General features: G+C 39.2%; 1 long non-coding RNA gene across 49 annotated transcripts in view; it reads left to right on the forward strand.

Moving 5' to 3' along the window:
- The window catches only part of LOC103350790 (uncharacterized), a 772,648-nt gene that overhangs the window by 444,557 nt on the left and 302,078 nt on the right, over positions 1-26,013 (forward strand). For 25 of the 49 annotated variants that reach the window (XR_011378410.1, XR_011378420.1, XR_011378422.1 and 22 more), the window contains 4 exons: positions 4,251-4,367; positions 21,025-21,159; positions 22,886-22,991; positions 24,389-25,935. This is a non-coding gene — a long non-coding RNA (uncharacterized lncRNA). Of the gene's footprint in view, positions 1-4,250; positions 4,368-5,059; positions 5,228-21,024; positions 21,160-22,885; positions 22,992-24,388; positions 25,936-26,013 lie in introns of those variants that run through there. The other 24 variants (XR_011378436.1, XR_011378433.1, XR_011378435.1 and 21 more) reach the window with 12 other exon arrangements.

Genomic DNA, 26,013 nt, shown 5'->3' on the forward strand with positions numbered 1-26,013 from the left:
GGATTGGGCTATAGATCTTGCAAATGTGTTTCTTCTTATGCATGCTCAGGCTTTTGTAGAAATGCTTCCATTTTGATGAAATGGACAAAAGAATAGTGGTACTTGCATTCATTGCAAGAATTTCGTATAGGCTGGCATATCCTTATAGGCAGAAGGCTTTAGCATATTATATATGTCAAATTGGCTGTTCTCATTAGGTTAAGGGAAAAAACAACAATTATGTAAAAGTCATTGTTGCATGTGAAATATTACTTCAGGATGCTTGTTGGCTTTGAAGTGGTGTCTATACCTTTGCTCTTAAGAGATCATGTTTTTCAGACTGAAACTTTACATGTATTTAATATATGTAGCAGACATGTCAGGGCAGAGGGACGTTTTGTATATGAATTTAATTAAGCATCAGGCCACTTTGGGACTTGTTTTATAGAGCAATTTGTTTCATGTGAGTTCAACTGCCCAAGCTACCGTACAATAATGGTCCCATAAAATTATTCTCCAGAGGGCCTTATTTCTACCATAATGCGCTTTTACTTAAAATTTAGTTTAATAGCACCATTTTTCATGTATACCAACCATATAGGAGTAATAGCTATCAGAAAATCTAATGGTTAAAGAGCTCTTCCTGGTTTTCTGTATTTATAGTTGGGAATTTTTCATTCAAAGATGAAAAAATGAGAAGAGAGGGAACATTTATATATCACATTAGTAATAATCTTTGAATTTGCTATATGTATGTATATATATATATATATATAGCAAATATATATATATATATATACATATATATAATGACATTTGGAACTCCTGTAAATCACTTGTATCTATTTTTGTCCTCACCAGGTACATTTCATACCTGTGCTTGATCCCAGGTTAACGTTATTGTAAGTAATGTACCATTTGCAGCGCTATGTGCCAGAAGACTGGTTCCTCACTGGCACCACAATAATTAATGAAGACATAATTCCAGTGTTTATAGTAAGGCTTCTCAAGTTTTAAGAAAGCAGATATGTCAGTACAGGTTGATAAGGTATTTGCAATTTATAAAAGTGTGTGCTGGATATATTTTCAGTCTATGAGTTTTGATATGCAAGAAATCTTGCCTTTCTATTCCTATATATTTTTTCAAGTCAACATAGTTTCTTCTTTGAACAAGACTCTGTTAGATCTGTTCAGTAGTGCCCATTGAGCCCTATGCTTTAGAAGACTGAATGTTGTTAGTATAGGTATGCACCAAGTTTAAAGAACACAAACATCTTTTCCTATCAGATAGAAGTTAGCAGTCAACTCTTGTATTCCTCTAGTCCCTTCTTCTGACTGATGTCACGTGCACTGCAGGGTAATATTTGTCTTCATTTCCAAACACTGGAGAGGCTGTGGGTTGTGCCACCGTGACACTGGAAATGCGGGCACTGCTTTAGAGTGAAAGGAGGGTTGGAGCCAGTAAGGGGTTTCTTAGGAGAAAGGGAGATGAATCCTCTGTCAGACGCTTCTCACAGAGCACAAACACAAATGAATCTTACAAAATACAGTGTCATTTCCCAGTAGTGCCACACACCTGCTTTGTGTGTTCTTGCTTGTGTTTCCAAAGGTAATCACACATATAGATAGTGTTCACAATATGTGACAAAGCTTGAACTATTTTATAGCATTAGATAAATCATATTCCTGTTGGGTTTGTATTTACATAAATTTAGACAAAACTTAGGCGAAACATGATACTGCTACTTCAGTTTGTCATCAAGATATCAAATGCATAATGACAAATTAATCTATAAAAATGTCATAATTCAATTTTTAAGAAATAAAAATTTCATATGGATCTAAATATTTTTACTTCAAATTGATATTTCTAATTGCTTGAAAGTTTATTTGAAAGGCAGGGAGAGCAAATAGACCTCACATCTGCTGGGACTCCCCAGGTGCCCAGGAGTTAGGAACTCAATCTGGATCTCCCATGTGGGTGCTACAGTCCAGCTACTTCAGCCACCTGCTGCCTCTCAGGGTGTGCGTGAGCAGGGAGCTGGAACCAGGAGCAGAACTGGAAGTCAAAGCCAAGGCCCTCTGCTGTGGGGTGCATAAGTCCCAAGGCACTCCAATACGGGAGGTGGACATTCTAAGCAGCGTCTTAATCACCGAGTCAACTGCCTTTCTTACTAATCACATTTTAATTGATAATTTTGAATATTTAAAACATAATTTTCTGGTGAGCACATGAAAAATATCTTTACAATATCCTATGAGTCAAAAATATAATCAGATTTCATGTACTTGGAATTCAGTTTATTTTTTAGTCATTTGAGTCACTGAGGATAAATACAAGTTAAGATTCTGATAGAAACTATGAAAATAGATTTTAAGCATAGTATTCTATTTTTTTTAGTATTCAATATATTTTTAGTATTCAAAGACACAGAAACTAAACTTATTCTTTACTTTTTATGGAATGTTAGTCTGGTGGAAGGTGGGTGTTAAAAAATGGGACTCCAGAGATTTGATACTTTTCTTGAAAATTTGGCACTGAAACAAGGAGATGACAAAGATAATTAATGCATACACAAATGTAATTAGTAACTTTAGGAAAAAATAAAATCATATACATAAATAACTGTACAAAAGAAAAATCTAATCATAGCCACTATATGTTTGTGTATTAAGCAAACCTCCAGCAATAACCACTGATTAATTTTCAGTGTGTGAAATCTGCCCATAGGTAAAACAATGAAAGTTTGATTATAATCATAACCAACTCTAAATACTGTCAACATCAGAAATATATAAAGGGCCGGCGCCGCGGCTCACTAGGCTAATCCTCCGCCTTGCGGCGCCGGCACACGGGGTTCTAGTCCCGGTTGGGGCGCCGGATTCTGTCCCGGTTGCTCCTCTTCCAGGCCAGCTCTCTGCTGTGGCCAGGGAGTGCAGTGGAGGATGACCCAGGTGCTTGGGCCCTGCACCCCATGGGAGACCAGGAGAAGCACCTGGCTCCTGGCTCCTGCCATCGGATCAGCGTGGTGCGCCGGCCACAGCGCGCCGGCCGCGGCAGCCATTGGAGGGTGAACCAACAGCAAAGGAAGACCTTTCTCTCTGTCTCTCTCTCTCACTGTCCACTCTGCCTGTCAAAAAAAAAAAAAAAATATATATATATATATATAAAAATAGAGATGGCCAAAATTAGAAGCAAGATTGGTAGTATGGATAAGTAAGTCAAGGGATTTTTCTTTTTTTTTAAGATTTTATTTATTTATTTATTTAACAGGTAGAGTTACAGATAGTGAGAGAGACAGAGATAGAGAAAGGTCTTCCTTCCCTTGGTTCACTCCATGGCTGGCGCTGTGCCGATCCGAAGCCAGGAGTCTGGTGCTTCCTCCTGGTCTCCCATGTGGTTGCAGGGGCCCAAGCACTTGGGCCATCCTCCCCTGCCCTCCTGGGCCACAGCAGAGAGCTGGACTGGAAGAGGAGCAACCAGGACTAGAACCTGGTGCCCATATGGGATGCTGGCGCTGCTGGCGGAGGATTAATCTAGTGCGCCTCGGCGCAGGCACCCAAGGGATTTTTCTTGTACAAAAAAAGTCATACTCTTTTTGTACAAGAGCAATTAACTGAATTCCTTGAAACAAATAATAAAAATGTAAGCAGAGCATTTAGTTAAAAACTAAGCAAATAGAGGGACTAATACTATGACCATATTGAAGGGAGAGAAAAGTGACAAATAGTGGCATTAGCTTAAATGTTCTGTCTCACATAGTTCAATAGGAAGGCAATGAATAAAGGCTACATTTGGAAACCACCCCCAAAATTATTGAATGAATATTATTCATAAATATGGATCACAGGGAAAACTTAAGTCAGTAACACTAAAAATTGTGCATTCTGTTACAAAACAGAGTGGGGAAGGAAGAAGGAGAATTAATGATTTTAATTGTAAATCCTTTTTTACATTCTGTTTTTATACAAATAAGGGCATTAATAAACAGGGATTTTAGCTTCATAACAAAACCAATTGAAATAAATCTTAGCAGACTTCATTACAGTTTTGCTTTTCATGTGAGCTGCTTTTAGTTATCTGATTTTGAAATTCCTATCTGAACTTGTGTATTTGCATAACATGTAGGGACTATTTGGTTTTTCTGGTTCTTACTTCCCATATGTATATAAGTGTAGTTCTTTCTGCGGAATATTATTGGTAAGTTTTGATAGCTTGTGAGAATGGTATAAAAGGTATGCAAATCAAATACCTTTCTGTTTTGTTCCAGATTTCTCCGAATTGTGAAGGTCATCAGGAGTATGCTCCCTTTCATGTTAATATGGATTTATTATTGAAAACACTTGAAGTTTTCTTTTCACATGGCATATCATGTGGTCTTCTTGAGGTATGCTAAAGAAATGTAGTGGCACACTCTATCTTATATAGAGTTGGACTGTAAAACTAGACTATTAGATTTTGCACACCATTATGCAGAATTCTTCTTTTATCAGAATGGCTAATATCAGAGTACATTTGAAAGGAGAAAAAAGTTCACATCTGCAAATGTAGCATGCTCTGGTGGCTATTAGGCTTGCCAGTTTGATTCTAGCCAAGATGTCATTGTGAAAAAGAGAAGGCTTTGGGAGGCAGCGATTCTCAGGGTTACTCTTCTATGCTAACTCTTCTCGCCACCATTTTTCACGTTACCTTCAGATTGGAGCAATTTCACCCTGAGTAGTGAGAATGTAAAAATCTCATTTCCCTCCCCCATGCCTCCGGCAGAAAACCGTGAATGTTCTTTGCTGCAGTTGTTTTTACTTTGGATTCCTGTCTGTCAGAGGTTTGTGTGAATAGGTTTGAAAGACTTTGTCTAGTTCTGGTAGGAGATATGAAAACGTTCCCCAAAAAATGTCATTAGGGTATCCTTGTGCATTATGTAATTGAGATGCAATTTGATTATCCTTACTCTAAATAGGGAATGGAATCTGTTTATATTTTATTAAGCAAGTTAGTTGGTTGGGTACTTCCCTAGACCAAGATGAAAACAGGTATGTCTGCTTTTATTAATATTTATCCCCAAAATAACAACTCCAACAGAGAAATGCACAGAGACTTGAAAATAGTTCTCTAAGTGAATGTAGACAGCTTTCTTCTGTGGTCTCATCTGTTTCATGTGCCCTCATTGCAATCCCCCTCTGGACTTAACCTGGGATCTTCAAGCTTCAAGGATGCAAATACTTCAAGTGTTTCACGATTCTTCTAGAGGTAAGACTAGATGACATAACAGTCGACATTTATTTCTCACAGTTCTGGAGGCTGGGATGTCCAAGATCAGGGTGCTGGCAGATTCCTGATGCGGGTCCCTTATCTGACTTGTAGATAGTAGGCTACCTTCCGGTTGCATCCTCACATATCAGAACGGGACAGATGGAAGGGATCATTCCTGAGATATCTCCGCTATCTCATGTATGTGAGAGAGAGAGAGCGAGCGAGAGAGCGAGCAAGCGAGCATGGGAGAGTGCACACGGGGAAGTCATTTCTCCTCTTATAAGGATACTAACTGTGTCATGAGAGTCCCATCCTCTTGACCTCATCCAAACCTAATTGCCTCCTAGAGCCCCACCTCCAAATATAACAATGAGATTTAATTCTTCAACATATGAACTTTAGGGAGCGGCAAATAGAGCATTCAACTTAGCATTCTGTCTCCATCCCCCAAATTTCATGTCCTTCTTGCATGTAAAACACAGGAATTGCATGCCCACAGCTCCCAAATTCTTAACTCATTTCAATAATAACCTTAAAGTTCAAAATCTCATTTAAATATTATCTAAATCAGATAGAGGTGACTTGAGATTCATTTTAGCCTGAGGCGAAAGTTTCTCTCCAGCTGTAAATCTGTGCAAACAGGTAAGTTGTGTTTCCAAAATACAGCAGTCTGCAGGATAAACGTTCCTATTACAAAAGCGAGAATTTTGAAGGATATTTAAAGGAATAATAACCCCAAACAAGTTCAAAAATTAGCACCAGGGTGTCTGCCATCCCATTAGATCTCAAGATAGTGGCCCCACCTTCTGGGTCCTCTGAGGTGACAGTGGCACCACTCCCAGCATTGAGAGGGACTGTTTTGCTCCATGAGCACTGCCTTGTCAGCTCTCCTGGCGGCCTCACCCGAGCAGCCTGCTCAGTGGCAGTCTCACTCCTCCCAACAAGCTGGAGGCAGCTTTTCCCCTGGGCCCACACCCCCTGGGCCTTAGGTGGGAAGAGGAGTGCTGATGACCCCTGGGTGTTTGGAGTCCTTGTATTTTAAAGAATAGCTCGCACTTTCTGCCTCCTTTCTTTCTGTCCCAGTTTCTCTGTTTTCCTTAATCCCAGCTGGCAGTGTTTCTAATAGTACAGTCCCATCTATATTTCACGCTTCTGTTGAGATGGCTGATGAGGCCTGTGGTTTTCCCACCCACACTGATTTCACTATCAAATTGTTGGTTACCCAGCCCCGTGGTGCTGCCTTCCAAACACGTGTTGTCAGTTTTTGAGAATCTTCCAAATCTGGTTCTTCTTTGCTTAACAACAATCCTTTCATTTATTCATTTCTGGCTTTTTGTATTTTACTAACATCAGATTGGAACCTTGCCACTTTTCAACCCTTTGCTTAGAAATCTCCCCAGCTAAGCCTCCTATCTCATCACTTACAAGTTCTATCTTCCAAAAAAATGCTTAGACTAAAGCTCAGTTTTTTCCCCACTTTATAGCATGGATTGCCTGTCCTGCATTCTCCAGAGACATGCTCCTCATTTCCACTTGGCACCTCACCAGAATCACCTTTCTGGTTCACACGTCAAGCGTACACCTCAAAACTCAGCCCCTTATCCATTGCTCAGTCTCAACACCATTTCCCAATGTTTAGGCATTTATTCTGCCAACTCCTTGTACCAAATTCTGTACTAGTTAGGGCTCTCCAGAGAAATAGAATCAGTCAGATATTTGAGAAAGAGATGAATAAAACTTGTGGGGAGAGGAGATAACTTGTTAGTTATCGACTTGCAGGATTATGGAGACTAAGATCTCCACCGTCTTTGGCCAGTGGGAGAACCAGAAGAGCCAGTGGTGTATTCTCTCCAAGTCTGAAGCTCTCTATACCAGCTCTGACTCTAAACTTCTATGAAATATGCCAAGCTTGAGCAGTTGGTATTGCACCAACAGCCACAGAAAACCATGGATGCTTTAAGAGCCACAAAAATACATCAGCTTAATAATAACTGCTAAGCTTTTCTAGGACTATTTTTAGGTATCTGTAACCTTCATTACCTTTCCCTTCAGAACATCAGTCTCTGAAACAGCAGCACAATGGCTTTGTGAAGATTTGTTTCTAGGATTAAATGGTAAAGGCTCTTCTCCCCTGAGCGTGTTTGAAAATTGCCCCATAGCATCTAAATATGTGTCCATATTAAACCACACAAATGTCAGAAAAAGCTCTCTGTTCCCAAAGCAGGAGGGATATTTAACTGCTTTGTATGTACCACGAGATAAAAAGGAGTGCTTTCAGGAGTACATTTTTAAAATAAACTTTATCTCCCATATCGTTAAATGTATTATGAAAAAGTTAATAATTAACCAATTTAATCATTGATTTTGATTAATTAATTGTACTAAGGATATACTCATATATTGATTTAAAGAAACAAAGAGAGTATTTATTTCAAAGCAAAACAAAACAGTATGTGCTGGATATAGGTATGGAACATTTGGGATGTTAACAATTACAGAGTAGTTGTGAAAATCCTATACAACATACGACATGCTTAGTCCAATTTTAGTACAGCTGTTTTCTAAGGACGGTTGGACTTTGTGTCTGCTGTTCCCTCTTTGACCTTGGGCTTTGCTGTGAAGGTATTCAGTAACAGCTCCTGTGCGATGGGAAAACTACCTGATTTGGCAAGTGTGTGCTTTATGAAATGTGATATGGCATCAATCATCATTAACCCAAATATCCCCATCACACGCAGGACCTGACCCCATCACATCTGGTTTCCTGTTGGAAAATCCTTCACTTTGGGGGGGTTTTGCTGATAACAATGCTCAGAATGGTCTCTAGGCAATGGGAACTGACAGAAGATGAATTATCTGTCACTCAGGAAGATGCCCTGACCAGGGAAACAATCAAGTACAACTGTCTGTTATTATTATTTTTTCCCCTTGGCTTTCTTTATTTCTTAGATTAGCTTCCAGCTCAGCATCTGCTTTAAAAGCCTATTGAAAAATCTCAGGAGAAAATATCAAGTAGGGAATTCCCAGCAAAATTATTCTTAATTGATGGCAAATGCAATCTTTTTCTCTTTTTGCCCAAATAACACTTTGATCAGAATACCTTAATTTTTCCAAAAGAGCTCTTAAAATTACTTGTATGCTATGTGTGTGTATCTTTAGCATAAGGATTTTTAAATTAGATATTGAATGTCTGGTCAGAAATTTCTATTTTTATTCTTCTGAAAAGTCTTGGGTAATTAGTGATGTGATTTCAGTAACTTCATTGGCTATGTATTAGATGCAAAATATTTTGTTATTCAGAATAGATCAAAAGGGTTATTTTCCTTACTAAGTACAGATTCTAGGCTTTTATATAAAGAAAGTATGGTATCTGAGTACTGCTTCCTTTTAATCATGAACAAAGTAGGTCCAGCACTGTGGCATAACATGTAAAGCTGTTGCCTGTGATGTCAGCGTCCCATATGGGCGTTTCCCATCCAGCTCCCTGCTAATGGACTAGGAAAAGCAGAGGAAGATGGGCCAAGTGTCCGTCTTCCAACCCTGATGAAGTTCCTGATTCCTGGCCTTACCTGGTCATTGCAGCCATCTGGGGAGTGAACCAGGGGTTCGAACATGTCTGTGTTTCTCTCTTTCTCTCTGTTCCTCTTAAGTAAATAAATAAATAATAAAAAAGAACAGACAAAGCAGCAGCACAATGAGCACAAAATATCCCAATTCGCTTTTTGACAATTCAAGATGTTTTGGGACCCTTTGAAATGAAGAGGAACTAGGTGATGGGAGTTAGCTTTATGATGGGTAAAAGGATCATATCAAGTGATTGTACAATTTTCTCTGTGCATGAGCAAGGAAAACCATCTGAAAATTGCAGTTACTAGGTAGGGGGAGAGTTAAAGGGATCTTGATATATTTAGAGAATAGTCGGAGGAAATATTTCTTAAGGACATTTATGTCTAGATTATGATGGTAAACTCAGTTGCCAATAGGGGCCAAGCAGGTAACATAATTTATTTGGTGGCAGGGTGCCTGGTCAAGTTTTATTTGCATCTTATAAATACTACAATAGCATTATAACTACATGTAACCATATGAATAAATCTTACAAACAAGATGTTAAGTAAAAGAAATTAGATATTTAAGTATATATACTGTGTGCTTCCATTTTCTTAAGTTCAAACAAATAAAACAAGTCCATGACATTAGGAAAGCAGCTGTCTTGTGGGAATAGTGAATGGAAGGAGGCACAATAGGGTAGTCTGAAATGCTGAGAATAGTCTCTCTATTAATCTGGGTGCTGGCTACACAGATGCATTTAATTTATGAATATTCATGATTTATATCCTCTTTGGTTTGTGTATTATGTTCCAACAAAAGGTTTAACAATATGTCCCCACTCTCTTCAAATCCACGAAAATATTTTTTACTGTTTTTTAAACTTGTAGTTTAAAGTTCTAACTTTCCTATTCTAGCTTTTGATAGAGGCATGGGTATGGAGAAGTGTTTCTTCACAGTAAAAAAAAGAACTGAGTACACTCAATTGTACTCTAAGAAGTACACGGCAAATGGAATTAAAGAGCAAGTTTATTTTGATGCAAACAATTTTGAAATCCACCTGCAATCTTCTTTTCATGATATACATTTTTCATGAAATTTTTCAAAAACTCTCATATGTGTGGATTTCAAAATCAATGTATTTTTAAAAGATTTATTTATTTATTTGAAAGGCAGAATTACAGAGAGGCAGAGAGAGAGAGAGAGAGAGAGAAAGCAAGTGAGCAAGCTTCCATCTGCTGGTTCCCTCCCCAAATGGCCATGATGACCAGAGCTGCGCCAGTCCGAAGCCAGGAGCCAGGAACTTCTTCCAGGTCTCCCAGGCAGATGCAGGGACCCAAGGATGTGGGCCATATTCTACTGCTTTTCCAGGCCATACCAGAGAGCTCGATGGCAAGTGGAACAGCCGGGACTCGAACTGGCACCCATATGGGATGCTGGCACTGCAGGCATCGGCTTTCCCTGCTGCACCACAGCACCAGCCCTTCAACTTATCTTTTAATTCCATTTCTCTGTGAACTTTGTGAAGTACCCTTGTCTGGTGGTAGATGGTGGCTGATACTGGGATAAGAGAGGTGAGGACTGTGAGACATGGGGATCCTATGCATTCCTATAGCAGGCATCTGCCTGTACATTTCAGCTGATTGGTATCATTTGGGTTTGTGTGTTCAGAGCTACCAAATCTAATTTTAAAAATTTATGTATTTGAAAGGCAGAGAAACAGCAGCGCAGCAGCAGCAGCAGCAGAGAGAGAGAGAGAGAGAGAGAGAGAGAGAGGGTATCTATTCACTGGGTCACTCCCAAATGGCAACAACAGCCAAAGCTTAGCCAGGCCCCAGCCAGGAGCCAGGAGCTCCATCTGGGTATCCAATATGAGTAGCAGGGTCCCAAACACTGCGCTATCTTCTGCTCCTTTCTCTGGCACATCAGTAGGGAGGAGCTGGATAGGAAGCAGAGCAGTTGGGATGCAAACTAGCATTCTGATCTGGGATGCGGGCTTTGCAAGTGGTGGCTTAGCCCTCTGAACCACAACGCTGGTCCTGGAATCTAAGTTTTAAGTTCAGAATCTTGGCTTTCTGTGATAACTCCACATTTTTATGTTTTGAGATATTCTTTTTAAGCACTGTGAACTAGAGGGAGCATATCTGCAGGTCAGATTTGGCTTCCAGGTTGATCCTTTCAGTGTAGAATGATGGGTTGACTTCTGGGGACTTCTGGCCTACCCTGGATAAGGATTAAACACATTTAAGAAGAAAACAAAAGAACAGAAGAGTAAAGAGAGGTCCGAGGGGCCAGCACTGTGGCGAGGCAGGCTAACCCTGTGTGGGCACTGGTTCCTGTCCCGGCTGCTCCTCCTCCCGTCTACTGTTTGCTGGTGTTCAGGAAGGCAGTGGAGGGTGGCCCAACTGCCTGGGCCTCTGCACCCACGTGAGAGGCCTGGAGGAAGCTCCTGGCTTCAGATCAGCCCAGCTCCATGAACCAGCGGAAGAAAGCCTCTCTCTCTGTATCTCCCTCTCTGTCTGTGACTCTGCCTCTCAGATAAAAGAATACATCTTAAAAAAAAAAAAAAACAAAAAAACAAAACAAACAAACAAACAAAAAAAACAGCAGGAAAGACACACATACACATTTTGTTTCACTGAATTTTGAATGTGATTTATGTCAGTTTAGTTTTCGTGATTTTTGTTCATCTTTATCTCCAGGTGCTTAGACAGTGGAGTATGACTTACACGTTTTGGCATCTCAAATGTGAGAAATGGAGTCCATTGCTCTCTGGATTTTCCAACTTACATTAAATGTTTTCTCTGTAATTGTCCCATGTGTGTACTTACTGGTTGTCACAGTGTGCCAGGCAGTAGGTACTAAGCGTTCAGGACGCATGTTCTCACTTAATATTCTCATCCTGTGATTGCAACAACTGGCAGGAGGGGAAACTGAAGTTTTCCTGAATTAATATTAGTGATAATTAGGATTCAAATCAGATGCATTTGATTTGAGAGCTTTGAACTCTTAACCACTAATTAATCATTAATCTTCTCACTGTATCCAGAGATAAATAAATCCAGAATTTGTAACGCTGCTTTAGAGATGAGGAAACTGAGGCACGGATGCTTTAAATCACTAGGAAACCCACATTCCTATTTAGTGGGAGAGGATTGACACCAGCTTCCTGCTCTTGTTCCAGACTCTTGTACTTTGAAGGTCATTCCTAGAGTTAATTTCATCTTTGTGGAATTCTCTAACTGTGGATTCTTTCCTGTCACATAGCAGTTTAATTACTCTTTATTTGGATGTAATCTAAATAAAATCAACATAATCTTAGATGCTAAGATAAATGTATCCCATACAAGTGCACTGATATCTGATATGCATAATGAATTAAAGTTCTTGATGCTTAGGATAGCAGCTAATGGTGCATCTCCTCTCAGCTATGAATTAGAAAGCCAGGCATTCATCCGAATATGCAGATGTTTCGCCTTGTGTAGTCAAAACCTCTGAATGACTGACACGATTTTGATTTTCGCTTTGAATTACATTCGTTGGTGCCAGACAGTGGCAGAGTATCAGACAAATAAATGCATGACTTTAAAAAGAATTCGTCCAGTCTTGACCGGTAGCAGAAAATTATAGTTTATTTTTATGGTATTTTATTATATTTTCTAGTTGTTTACTTATTGATCTTACGTTGTGCTTGTTTAAATTTTAATTAATTCTTTTGACTTTTCTAGTTCTCTTCTCCTAAACAGTGATTAAGGTTCACAATTCTGTTTACCAGATGGAGTTTAAGTCATCTCAGCCATCAAAACAAAACTTCTTTGCTTTGTCCTTCCTCTTTCTATTCAAGCTGATCAGGAAATCATGAAATATTTAACGCAGCATTTGAAATGAGAGAGTTGTGGAATTATCTCTTGAAATAGGCTATACTCTGTCAAACATTTTATTTGTAGTCTTGCTCCCTAAATGTTTACAATAAAAATAGAGAGACAGTGTTATTGTATTTTTGCTAAATTCATTAGGCCTTCTATTCAGTCTGTTAATTGTCCCCTCCTGTTGTGTGGTCTTAATGAAAAGAATCCATTTTTTAACCAGCACCCTCCATTGTGGCCCTGTTGTTACCATGGAAATGAAATAGCTTGTTCTGAAATTGTCTGCTGTACATATTTACAGCACATTAGGGTAACACCTGGGCATTAAAATCTTGCAGTACAATAGTTTTTTATTTTTTAAAAATGCTAGCAATACCATTTTCCCTTCACATTATTTTTTGCCATTATGGTAGATGAGCATGCAAGCAATAATTACTAGTACTGGTCTGAGGTTGGTAGCTAGATGAGATTTTTCATTAAAAAATATGGTATACAGTACATATGTATAACAAGTAGGGAAGTTCTAGAACCTTCATGATATGAAAACAGCAGTTTGTTGTAGTCAACTTTCATTGTAATAAATGCACATTGTGCTTCTAGAAGGCCTCACAAAAATGTATGTGTAGTTGTAATTCTATTCAAAATTTGTGCATGCCCTTTAGGAAATATTAAAATGCATCTTTTCTTTCCAAAACCCTTGGGTGGTTATCAATGCATTCAGAATAAATATAGTATCCTTATTAGAACCCACATGTTTGTCCCTGCACGAGCTCATCCATGTCCACCTTTCCTGCTTCCCTTTCTGCTGCTCTCCCCCTCATTTTCACCTTTCTAGCCCCAGCGGCCCACCTGTTGTTCTTTAATGCCAGCAAACTCCTTTCCTGTGGATGTTTGAACTTGATGTTTCTTCTGTGTTGAGGATCGCTATCAAATTCTTCCTTGATTGCCAGCCTGCAGGCCAGCTTTTAGGCTGCACTGTAAAGGCATAAAGAATCCTTTCCTGATGGTGTCACATATTTTGTTTTTAATTCTCTCTTCATTACTCCCTCATACTTGCCTTTACAATAAATGTTCTGAAGATTAGAGAAAAAGGGCAATGAAATAAGAGATAAGACTCATTTATTTCCTGATATTCATTAATAATAAGCCACTCACCAACTTTAGCATACTTCCTCTTTTGAAATAGAATATAAATTGAAACATATTTAACTGTCAAAGTTAAAAAAAAACATCGTTATAGCACAATTCTGAGTCTCAATTTGTGTTAATTTTTTCTCTTTCTGATGTAACACACCATTTATGTTATATAGCTTGCAGATTTGATATAGTACTCTGAAAAGTCCAAGGTTTGAATGTTTATATCTAATTTGGTTTCTTCAGATGGATGAATATCCTATTTTTACTTCATCAGCGTAAGTTTTTGTAAGTGATTCCTTGGTCTTACATGTCTTATAATTCTCTCTAACATTTTAGAATATTAGACCATGAAAACATGCTATTTCTTTGAGTTTTGAAAAATATGTTTTACTCCAATGTAGGGCAATGATTTCAATTTTTTTTTGCATGACAGAACTCCTCTATAGCACCAACATACTTAATATAACTTATGTTGTAATAGTTATGCCTGCAGTCCGTACTATCTGCAGACATGTATGCATTCATGGGTTCCTATGGCACATGCCTCTCAAGTCCGTTAGAAAGTGAGGTTTGAGGGAAACTGCTGGTTAAAACTGTCAAAACATTCCCATCCCCCAAGTGCTCAGTGTTCTCCAAAAATCCTAACAGTGAAAATTGAAATGCAACTTTCTATATAATTGACCTAGTATCTCTTATCTCCAGTGAAAATGTTGGTAAAGGTAGGAGGGATAAAGGGAATCATGTTCCAGTTTTGCTGGGTTCTCCTAGGACTCCTTATGCTCTTTAATGGAATCTTAAAAACTGGTCCTCTTTAGCTCTCTACAAGGGAGACACAAGGTGAAGATCAGGCAACTTGAAAGACCTGCCTAGGAGCAGGTCTGAAGTCAGTATATCCATATAACTATACCAACTAAAGGAAGTAGGAAAGAGAGGCATGACTGGGCATAACTACAGGAAGCTAGTCCTGGCCAAGTCTGCTTATTATGTGGAAGCAGGAGTCAGTAATTTTTTAAAAAATATTTGTTTACTTATTTGAAGGTCAGAGTTACAGAGAGGGAGAGGCAGAGGCGTAGAGAAGTCTTCCATCCTGAGTTCACTCCTCAAACGACTACAACAGCCAGGCTGTGCCAGGCCGGAGCCAGGAGCCCAGGGCTTTATCTGGGTCTTCCATGTCGGTGCAGGGACCCAAGGGCTGGGCCATCTTCTACTGCTTTCCCAGGTGTGTTAGCAGAGAGCCGGATCAGAAGTGGAAAAGATTGAACTTGAACTGGCGTCCATATGGAATGCCAGCATAGCAGGCAGCAGCCTTACCTGCTATGCCACAGCGCTGGCCTCAGAAATCAGTAATTTTAAGAGAAGAAGCTTAATGTGGGTTTTTGACTTGTAAAGTATAATGCCACATCTCACCAGTATTCACAGTCCAAGGTATGTCCCTAGAAGTAACTAGCCAGCTGAAAACATATGGACACCATGTTTTCTGCCCAATACAGTGTTCTTTCTGGTTTCTTCCCATTTATGGTCATGATTTCATGATCATTTTTATGTCTGGTGAATTATGAGTGACGTCTGCTGGGTGGAATTTACTGGAATGCTTTCACATTCCTGATAACATATTCACCTGTTAAACACCTGTTCCTGAACCTGAAAACCTGGGTCTCTTTGCCTTGTGTCTGGATTGCCAATCACTGATTGAGGTGGTAGAACAAAGTAGGTCTTTATTTGCAAAACACAGAGGAAGGGGTGTAGGTAGTTATCACTGAATTCCAGAACTATCAAAAGATGAAGAGTAAGGGATCTTACAGATTTAAATTGAGGTTGATCATTGCTTGTTCCACTCACGAAAAGGTCTCTGGTTGGTCTTCAGTGCTTGTGACCGTCCGTTGAAAGGTCAGCAATAGGATGGCCACTGTGTTCTTTTGGGAATTTTGATGTTGCCAATGTGGGTCCCATTCAGTCTGGGGCTACGTGTATCTAAGTTTTGCTCATGGCCTTGGAATGAACAAACCTCTTAAGAGGAGACCAAATACCAAGATATTATCTTTAGAGGAGGTGAATAACTTCATGGATCTTGTAACCTAGGACCATGGGGATTGAATGCACCACTCCCTCAACTTTGTGAGTTGGGATCTTAGTAAGAGGTTAATTTGCAATCAGCAAAGTAGGGCAGTGAAACTTTAAGTCAAGGGAGGGAAACTGAGGAACTGATGCATCTGGGAGCTACATAAAAGATACTGTGTAGGCACTCAGATTCACCCATTTTACTTCTGTTTCTTTTACTTCTTTCCCCCTAAATGATACAGTGTTTGTATTCGGCAGATATTATGTGACTGTAAGGCCACAAACCAATGGGTTATGGTTGGAAAAGCATAAAGATGTTATGGGAAAAAAACAATTCTAGGCACTTCAGATGTTTTGTAATGTATGAATAACAACTGTTTTCTTGGGTTTAGATGACTCTTAGATTTTCTGCTACTTAGAGGCCATCCTCCTAATGAATGCAGTTCCCCATGGAATGGGTGGAGCAAGATAAGAATGGGGTGGTAAAAGAAGCATCTGATAATAGTTACTCTACCCCGTTGGATCTCTGGGCTACAGTTTAGGAAACAAGTTGAGATTTTGTCTTATTTTCCAAACTAAAATTTTTTTTGACAGGCAGAGTTAGACAGTGAGAGAAAGAGAGACAGACAGAAAGTCTTCCGTCCGTTGGTTCACCCACTAAATGGCCGCTATGCGGATCCGAAGCCAGGAGCCAGGTGCTTCCTCCTTGGTCTCCCATGTGGGTGCAGCGCCCAAGGACCTGGGCCATCCTCCACTGCTTTTCAGGGCCACAGCAGAGAGTTGGACTGGAGGAGGAGCAACCAGGACAGAATCCGGCGCCCCAACCAGGACGAGAACCCAGGGTGCCAGCACCACAGGTGGAGGATTAGCCAAAACTATTTTTTTAAAAGATTTAATTTATTTACTTGAGAGGTAGATTTATAGACAGTAAGAGGTAGAGGAAACAGAGAGAAAGGTCTTCCTGCTGCTGGTTCATTCCCCAAATGGCTGCAGTTGCTGGAGCTGCACCGATTTGAAGCCAGGAGCCAGGAGCTTCTTCCAGGTCTCCACATGGATGCAGGGGCCCAAGCACTTGGGCTATCTTCTGCTGTTTTCCCAGGCCATAGCAGAGAGCTGGATTGGAAGAGGAGCAGCCAGGACTAGAACTGGCACCGGTATAGGATTACAGTGCCACAGGCATAGGTTAACCTACTGCACCACAGTGCTGGCCCCTCCAAACTAAATTTTTAGAGGGAAAATAATCATTGTATCTTCTTTTTTATTTCTTGTAACACTTAGTATAATGTTCTCTAGTTTACTGAGACATTCTCTCTACTTTCTTTCAAGATTAGAAAAGTAAATACATTCATAAAATATTCTGTGCAACAAATGTGATAGGGCTATGAAGATGATTGAGGCAGCCCCTGCATGACGGGTCTTGGCAGCTTATTAGGAGAAGTAAACAAAGAGTGAACATACATATGGCGTATGTTATTATAGCTGTGTAGTCGGGGAACTATTGGAGAAGACAGGAGCCATACCTAACCTTGCTTAAGCAAAGGAGGAGAGTTATAATGATTTCCAGATGTTTTGGCAGGAAGTTATCAGGTTGAGAAAATTTCTCTAGGTAAAGTGTACGTGGAGAGTGAGACTATTTTTGGTGTGATGTGTGCTCATGGGTCTGAAAAAACTACTGCAGAAAGTTAGAATCAAATTTATGTGACAGGGCACATGGTATATATAGTCTTTGTTAGCATATTTTCTCTAGCATTCCAGTCTTCTTTCCTAATGTGTGTTATAAAATTTATATTTTTCTATGTCATCCTGTATGTATTGCTTTGTAACCTTTTTACTAAGCTGTCTCTCAAATAACAATTTTGTATCAAAATATATATAACTACCCATAATATTCATAATGACTTTTATCATAATATGTCCAACTACATTTTTAAAGATGTATTATGTATTTGAAAGGCAGAGCTACAGAGAGTGAGAGACACACATATGTGCAGGCCACCCCCCGCCACACACACACACAATGAGAGAAAGAGACTTCTTCTATCTGACAGGTCACTCCCCAAAAGGCACAATGGCCAAGGCTTTGCCAGGTCAAAGCTGGAAGCCAGGAGCTTCATCTGGGTCTCCCACATGAGTACAGGGGCCCGAGCACTTGATCTGTCTTCACTGTTTTTTCAGGCACATTGGAGGGTAGCAACAGGGATATAAAGTAGCACCAAACAGGATGCCAGCATTACAGGCAATGGCTTAACCCATTGAGCTGCAGCACTGGCCCCTGTATGTACCATTTTGTAAGATTTTTTTAAAACATGCTGTCTCTCAAACCAAAATTTCATGTCAAAATATATGCATCTACCTATTACCATTTATAACAAACCTAACTATCCCATAATATGAATATAGGCCATTTATTTAAAGAATTTATTAAATATTTATTGTTCACACTTTTAGTGAAATATCTTGTATTTAAAAATACAGTTATATTCAGCCTTTTCATTAAAGTTTGGGAAGAAAAGAGTTTGTAGTAACCCTATAACTTCTTTGCTTTATTAAAAGTATGTCTATGAAGAATAGCCACATTAATTCTACTGGAAAACATGCTGATTACCATCTAGTAAAATATAAGTGATCTCATAAATACACAAATGACTGATAAAGCCACTAATGCTAAATACTAGAAGAAAGATAATAATATATTTTTTAGTCTACGAAAGGGTTTTAGCAATGGAAACTATTTTGTTAAAGTTGTCTAACTCTTCTGTTGAAGTTGCTTATTGTAAATGCACATACAATTTGTAGCTGCATGGGAACTTGCTATCTGAGGAAGGCCTTGTATGCTGTGTAATTGATACATGATAGCCCGATGTATCATTTTCTGCGTGAGTGATGTGCCTGAGTGTATTGATTAAATACTTCTTCTGTTAACTGGAGCCAAATGTTTTTCTAATGTAGGAAAAGAAAGCCCTTTTTTTGTTGGAATCTGCTTCTGAGGGTCTCAGATTCCCCCAAGGAAAATGTTTTCATTTATTTTCTTTAAATCACTGGTATCTTACATTGGGTAAAGATCTGGAGGTTCATCTAGTCTGATTTGACAGTATGATCCTACTATGGTATGGATGTGATATGAGTGTGCTCTAAGGTTCCATTGTGACTGGGTGCTGCTCTCCAGGGTGCCTCTACTGGGAGATGCTGTGGGCCTTTAAGGGGTGTGACCTAGTGGACAGTCTCCCTGGGTTACTCAGGGTGAACCCTCCGAAAGGATCATGGAAGCCCAGGCTCTCGTTTTGCTTCCTGGTTGCCCGTATGATCCTTTCTCTACTCCAGATCTACCGCTCACCTGCTTTGAGGCTTTTTGGACTTTGAATTTAAAACTATGAGCTACATAAACCTCTTTTTCTTCAGAAGTAGCCTGCGTCAGACATTTTGTTCCAGTGATATCGTGATAACTGATACAGATTCTTTGTATCACCACACATGAATACCCAAAGTAGAAATACCAAATGCCAAATACCAAATTTCTCTGAAGGAGAATGTTTTAGAAACTGTGGTACATGTCACTGGTTAATTGAGTAATCTTTACTTCAGAAGGTCAAAATATCTCTTTTTATGATTGCTAAGATTTCTCTTACTCCTTGGGGAAATGTTGGACAGTTCTCTCAGCTTTATTGTTATATTCCTGCGTTTTTAAAAGTCCACTTCAGTTCAAGTGAAGCTTCAAATTGCAATAGCATATCCAAGTTATTGCAAACCTCCTTTCCTCCTAGCACAAGCTAAGCCTCCTCCTGGGGACTTGGAATGCAGACAGCACAAAATCTGCTCCCAAGATAGCTATTCCACTTTTGACTTTGTATGCATTTTTTCTTTCCAGCTAATTTGGAGAGAAAGAGAGAGAGAGAGTTAGAGGAAGGGAGGGAGGGAGGGAGAGAAGACTTGGTTCACTCCACAAAGGGTCCCAATGCTGGGACTTCGCCAGTCCAAAGCCAGGAGACAGGAGCTTCATCCAGGTTTCCCACCTGAGTGGGGTGACAGGAAATCGAGTATTCATTGTGTACCAGGCCCACTAGCAGGGATCTGGGTTAGATTAGAGTAGCAGGACCTGAGCCAGGCAGTGATACAGAATGTGGCATCCCTGGCATCAGCTTAACCTGCTGCATAACAGCACCAACCCCCCACGCCAGTTTCTAGCCCACACTCCTGCTTTTGCTCCTTGGATCTTCTGTCCTCTTGTGACTTTTCTCTTCTCCCTCTTGGGGAGGGAGGGACTTGACATGTTTGTACCCTGTTAATTTCATGATAGGAGAAGTTTGGTTACTCCAAGGGCAGAGGACACTAGAGGCAGAAAGCATTTGTGATGGGAAAAGGTCATTGATAGGATAAATGGGAAATAAACTGAAAGATGAGATGGTAGAGTCTACTGAAAATTCCTGCTTAATAATTCTGCCTCACTGCCAATTCTTACTGTGTTAGAATATTTTTATTTGAAATACAAATTAATGAGAAACCCATGGGAAAAATTAAAAATTAAAGGCAACATGAACAGTGTGAATATGCTGTATGTATCAATTGTTGTGAATAATGGAGAGTCAATTACAAAATAATTAGTTAAAATAAAAATAATACATGCTTAATATCCAAATGAAGCAGGTAACTATATATTATTGATTTAAAAAAAAAACAAAGATCCAAGAAAGGCTACACAGGGTAATGGGTCTATCTTTTTGACATCTTTATCAAATGAGTTATGAAATAATAATCCTTGGATAACAAATAAATAAGTTGTTTTTCAACTTATTTTCTTTCAGTGTCATTAAAGCTGTTTCTATATAATGTGGTTGTGTGCTATGATACTGATGACTTGAAGAGTTAAAATAGTTCTATAAATAAGTTGAATGCAGTTAATTAAAGAAAGAGAAACAAAGTTAGGGATCTTGTTTGTTTCTGAAGACATTTGAGCTGAACATGTTTCTTTGGCATGGGTAGCTCTTTCCCTACCATACACAAATGCAGACTTCCAGACATATGCAGCTGTGTCTCATCCCATTGGAGGGGAGCTGGTACCTCTGGGAAAGCAGACATCTTCCTTCAGCTGGGTGTTTGCTTGTAGCATCTTCTGTGAGAGCTTTCACTGTTTGAAGCCATGCTTGCAGGTTTCTTTAAAAACACTGTTTCTAATCTCCACATTTGTAGGTATCCTCCTTCACTCATCATCCGTAAGCTTCTTGAACGTCCTGTGCACATCCTTCCTCCCCATGGATCCAATTCAGTAGGTCAACAAATCAACCCATATTTACTGAGCTCCAGTTATGTGCAAGACACAGAAAGGTAGTTGTGTTTGATCAAAATTCAATGCAGGTTTACTGGCTCTATTACAGGGCTTCCTTGTTGGTAATTCTACCTTGCCATTTGATGATGGTAGAGCTTTTTTAGATGTTGCTAAGAATTATTCAAAGATAGGATGGATAGTTCAGCTAGAAGAGATTTGTGAAAATGATAGAAAAAACGATGTATGACTGTTTATTCTGGAAAAAGCAGAAAGATGTTCTAATGACAGAATTAAAAAAAACTATTATGGTAGAGAAGTGAACTATAGATTTCATAAATAAAAACATCCAGGAAGCTTTTTAGTTAAGAGTTCTGGGCTTTTAATTAAGTGCTATAAGCTTGGCTTTGGCATTTTTATAGTGTGAATCATAAATAAAACAGTCCTCTTACATTTACAGTTTTCCTCTAAATTACAAAAAAAGATATAAGTCTAGGCTAGAGTTGTTGCTCTGTGGATTGGGCCGTTGCCTGTGATGCCAGCATCCCGTATGAGCACCGGTTCAACTCCTTCTACTGTACTTCCAACCAGCTCCCTGCAATGCACCTGGGAAAGCAGTGGAGGATGGCCCATGTGCCTGGGACTCTTCACCTGCATGGGAGACCTGGATGGAGTTCCTGGCTCCTGGCTTTTGCCTGGCAAAGCCCTGGCCATTGTGGCCATTTGGGAAGTGAACCAGCAGTTGTTAAGATCTCTCTCTCTGCAGCTCCCTCTCTGTCTGTAACTCTGCCTTTCAAATAAATAAGCAAGTCTTTTTAAAAAAATGTTAAAAAGTGCTGGCAAGTTATGAGCAAACTCATGATTTAAATATGCAAGAAGCAAGAATACAATAATGATTATTTGAGATATAAAGGTAGATAATAAATGTACTAATTACATTTGAATGATCTACTCTCTGTGTATGCTTTCTGCATATTTTGTATAAGTTAACTTTCTGGGGTATAGTAGACTGACTACTGCTTCAAGATGTTTGACAGCAAGTATTTCTAGTTGAAAGCAGAATGAAGCCTCATCTGTAAAATGGGGATATAATGCTGTTTGCTAATTCAATTCTTTTTAAGATTATATCAGATAATACATGGTCATAATACAGCTTTTGGTCATAGTGTTAGGTATAATCAATATTGTTATTTTAGTCTCTTTTGCTTATAAAAAAGCAAAAAAAATCTTATGTAAATATAAATGCGAAGTAGTCAAAGTGAAACAGATTTTTTAAAAAAAGTATTATATGTTATAAAATGACTAATAATTTAACAATGAGGGTTAAATACCTCAAGTTAGTAGTGACAAGAGGATGATGGAGAGAGTAGATTGCACTGTGTGATTCCGGAAGGATTCTGAAGCCTAGATTAATATAATTCTGTACCTCCTAGATATGTGAAAATTCAGCCATTTAATACATTTAAATCTGTATGGTCGCATGACTGGCATCGTGTTAGGCTCATAGTCAATATCCAGTCACTTTGGTTCTTAATATCGTTGTCATTACTAGCATTATTTTCAGTTGGCTACCTCTTGTGAACCAGGCATCATTTTTGATTGATTTAAACTACTGGAAAGGACTCTAAAGGACTAAAACAATAACTTCATCATTACTAAAGCTGAGTTAGGCACTCTTATAGAATTATCACTGGAGCCAGGGTAGGCTAGAGTGGAGAGTGCACCTAGAGGGGATTGAGTTACACCTGCTCAGCCTCTTCTCCTAAGTAAACCATTTCTCCTCTCTAGGGAAAGAGTGAACAAGAGGGCAAGGAAGGAGAAAATAATCAGGTACATTTCCTCTACTGCCACTCCCTCTGGGGCAGAGTGTGAGCTTCCTCCCTCTGATGAGAAGGTGAGGCATACAGGGATATGGAATCTTACATGACAATCTGGGCTCTCACACCTCACGTCCAACACTCTCCTTTTTCTAGCTCATTAAGTAAGACTTTGTTGCGCTTGAGAATTTACTATCTGGAAAATTGGCTTTGTTGGACAGCACTTTGTCTATATTGCAGCAATTGTTTCAAGATTAAAGAGATGACTGCCTTGGAAATGCTCCAAGGGTCTTGGGTCAAAGGGATCATACTGTTCAGGTGTTGTGGACTAGATTATGGGCCTGCAGACTGCTAACATTTTAATAGCCAGTGGGTTTTTTTTTTCCTTTAGCAATGCTTCCTTGTGATATATATTTCCATTTTTAATCAGGCAGAAGTTATCTCCAAATTCCCTTTGTTTGTTAGAACCTTGTTTTCTCCAAAAAAGTTGAGGCATCTTCCAAGATTAGAAAAATATAGTCTTTAAGACTTTCTTGACATTTATACCAAAATAGCAATGTAGCTGGAATCAAGTGGGAACGTTTAGAAGACTAGAATGATAATTGCAGAAAAGGGGAGGGAGTGAAGTAATTCTCACTGCTTTTGTTAAAAAGTTTGTGCTTGTCATACTATGCTACATCTTATTTTTGAAATGCATTGAAAATTGTCACCGGTTTGATCTCTCAGATGGTGTGGCTGCCAATTCCTTCCCCAGCACTCTGTCACTTGGCTTGTTTCCAGTGATGCCATGTGTAGTTTTCCTTCCCTCCTCACTTTTCTAAGTAGAGAGGAAAACAGGTTCATTTTGGCATTAGCTTGCAAGCTGTATAATTGGAATTAAAATTCAAGACATGAATGGTTTTAACACAGGGCCAGTTGCATTCACATTTCTAAAGTTTCCATTTCAAAGAAAGTACCTTTATCTTTACACCTGATAGTTTCCAAGTTGATATAAGAATGTATTCTCAGTTCAGATTGAAATTGGAATAATTTTTCTTTATCAATTTTGGCTTATTATTTTTTTGTTAATAGATGTCATTAAAGTGAGATAAAATTGCTCCCATTGCTGATTTATAATTTGTCAAATTCCTCTTCATTTTTAAATATATTATCGATTCAACAGACAATCTTTGTCTAGTGGATTTCATAAAAGCTGATATGAACCATTGTGTGAAATTCAGAGGAGCACCTCAAACTTCTGTGCCTTAATGATGTCCATATCAGTCTTTCCTCTGGTAAACAGAGCGTCCATTACCTGTATTAGGAGACAACAGTGTTTGCTTGCTTTCGTCTAAGTTTGCCATTTATTCTTCTATGTTAGTGAGAAATCCATCTAGTCTATCTTTGTGTCAATAGATATATCCACATATTGTGGGTAGTAGGAGTCATCCACCTGCTAACACTTTGGGAAAATGAACATGCTCTTATTTCACAGGTCCTTCCTTCTAAGGAATGGGAGTTGATCAACACATATGTCACTGGTCCTCACTGAATCTGGAGGAGAGAGCTGGCAGATGCCTTTATGTTACAGATGGCTCTTCATGTGGCTGCATTTCTCTGTTCACCACCTGGAAACTTGCAGTGGACACAGCGGATCTGTCAGCAAGACAGTTGGCAGGGTCTGTATACCCCAGGGGTGGGGGAATGATATGTGCACAAAGGAGACCCATTTCCCTTAGATTTTACAATCCCTTTTTGTCATCCACACTTATATCATGAGCCATAATCATTCATACACTAATCGCGACTCTTTAGAGGAATAATTGCTGCTTATTCATGTTTTTAAGAAGGGCATGTAGGACAGCATCTAGCCCTTTTCTCATTTCTCATTTGCCTTCCTCAAAAGGGTGAAAGCAAGGTAAGTGTGAAAATCAGGAGAACCAGTCTCGGACACTGTAGAATGAGAAATAAAATGCTACAAGTTTAGATGCACACAAATAAACCCTATTCTTTCTGTTCTTCTGTGTTAAGTCCGGTATAAGTTTATATGTGTCCAGCTTTGATCTTAAGTGCAGTGAGTCAGCGTCACAGCACATCCCCTTAAGCATAAAGATGTCAGTAATTCAGTTCACAGTCATAGCTTATCTGCAAGGCAGATGAGCACCCGTCATGTAATCCCAGGAGACGTATCATAGTTCACATCAGTGACTAGACATCCCTTGTGTCACTTGCTGAATAAATGTATGGATGTTTTGACTGTAAATTTTTGGAAGTAATCCTCCCTGGATGCCAGAATAGCTGCTGTTGTCCTGAGTGTTATAGGTAGGACAGTCCTGACTGTCTGGCGGTGCAAGGAATTGGAGAACCAGTGACGTGGAAGGGGCTCAAGGCCTGCACCAGCTTGCTGCTTGGAAACACTCCAACACAATGTCAGAACAGCAGGGACTCTCTGAGCACCTGCCTGAGCTGCCCTTAAAATTAACGATTATTTCTGAGAACAGACAAGGAGGAAAATCTACTTCGTTCACAAGTTAGTGGTGTGGATTAGCTTCATTGGGATCTAATGGCTGACTGCCACCGAACTGATCTTTTTTTGTACTTTCTGGCTCCTTCCTTAGGACGCCAGAAGCTCTTTGTTTAGCTGGTGCTTTATCTAATTCTGGTGCAATCAATTCCACCTCATTCTCGCTCAGTACAATTGGCAGGACTATATTGTTTATAGGGAAGGTGTTTTATCTCTAATTTAATACATGAAATCTTTTTATGCTCCTTCCAGTAACGGGACAATTCTTCCATTGTCCCTTTCCAGTTTTGCTTCTCTTCTCCTTCAACCTATATATGAATCTATATAACTGGATTTTTAACTTTTCCTTTTTGGGTGCATAGTCTTACTTCTTTTTCAGGATTAAATTCTTAAGAAATCCTATGTCTCAATGTATTTCTTTTGCTTTAAAATGTGCTAGTAGAACCCTGATTTATGTATAAGCAGATTTATGCCTACAGTTTGTTCATTGTTTAGCAATAAATGTCTACATTATATAATGAGGTTGGTGTTTCGAATGTTTAGTGGAGCAAATTAAAGGCTACATAATAAATACAAAATTATCTATTATAATGTCC

Source organism: Oryctolagus cuniculus, chromosome 8, assembly GCF_964237555.1.
Source record: "Oryctolagus cuniculus chromosome 8, mOryCun1.1, whole genome shotgun sequence".
In the NCBI taxonomy this organism is placed as follows: Eukaryota; Metazoa; Chordata; class Mammalia; order Lagomorpha; family Leporidae; genus Oryctolagus; species Oryctolagus cuniculus.